Consider the following 1,285-nt stretch of genomic DNA (forward strand, 5'->3'; position numbering starts at 1 on the left):
AGAGCACTTCCATTACAAAAAGTTCTTTTGGACAGTGTTGGTCAAGAAGATAACACCAAGTTGCATTCTTTGTAGATGAATATAGAAGCCCACACTTCCACTGTAAAGGGGTGAAGCACCTTTCCACCCACAGGCCTATATGTACAGTCACTAAATGGTCTTGCTGAATTTAGCACTTCTTCCTACTTTCCTTAATCTCTAGATCTTTACACATACATCACACTCAACACAAACTCTATTTTAGCCCTCCTCTCTCCTCCTCACTGATGAGGATATGATTCTTCATGGTAAGTTTAGTTCCTATAATCCATGAAAATGCCCTGCTCCTTGTCATTAAGTAGAGCTGTTCTGGAAACCTGCCTTCTGGATAACAAACAAGCTTGAATTTGAAGAGGGATTCATCTATTTGTGCTGCTGAGTCACTGAAGGGAAGACTGGCTAGGGGGAGGGAGAAAGAAATTAAAGCAACATACAATTGTTTCTATTAGAGATTTTGCTATTTTGGTATTGGTAAGTCAAAAATAAGTCACGAGATGAATTAATGGTGGAGCAATTTAGTGCTGGGAAGATGCTTTTCCCAGGCAAGATTTGAACTCCAGTGTTTTATTCTGAATCAGATTCTACTTTGTTCTCACACAGAAGGATTAATTTTGCCTAATTTTAAAGCTCTGATTCTCATTTTATGAAGGCAAAATAAACAAATCTCTCCATTCTAGGCATTTCTAGCTCCCCTAAGATTATCAGTAAAATGCCTTTGATGTTATATTTTTGTCTAGGAAGCAGACAGAACTTTCAGATATTCCTGCAGCCACAGATGACTCTGAGTCTGGTTGAGGATCAGAAAGTGTGAAAAAATCTCAAAGCTTTAGAAGATTCCTGGAGATGTAAACCCAAAACGCGGTTTTAACTTCCCTCACCAACCCCTCCCCCCAAACCTATGAACTGCTCGTTTGATTGTTCAGCAGTTCTGATGCCAACGATTTACAACGGTGAGGAGCTAGGTCTGGTGAGTAAAGGGCTGGGTGTGGAGTCAGGACTCAGGTGTCTGACTCACTGCGGAGCCCTGAAGAAGTCGTTTATACCTCCCCTCACCTGCTAGGGCAGGGTTGTGCTGAAAAAAGTTCGTTTTGCATCCACTCACATTACAGATAGGCTAACCTACATTAAAAAACGACCCTCAGAGCGACACAGCAAATAAGCCCTTAACGAATCCATGTGTTCGTCCTGGGCTCCGGAGACCCTACAGCTCCACCTTGGAAGCATGGACTGTGCATCTGGTGTTTGG

Source organism: Pteropus alecto, unplaced genomic scaffold (genome assembly GCF_000325575.1).
Source record: "Pteropus alecto unplaced genomic scaffold, ASM32557v1 scaffold98, whole genome shotgun sequence".
In the NCBI taxonomy this organism is placed as follows: Eukaryota; Metazoa; Chordata; class Mammalia; order Chiroptera; family Pteropodidae; genus Pteropus; species Pteropus alecto.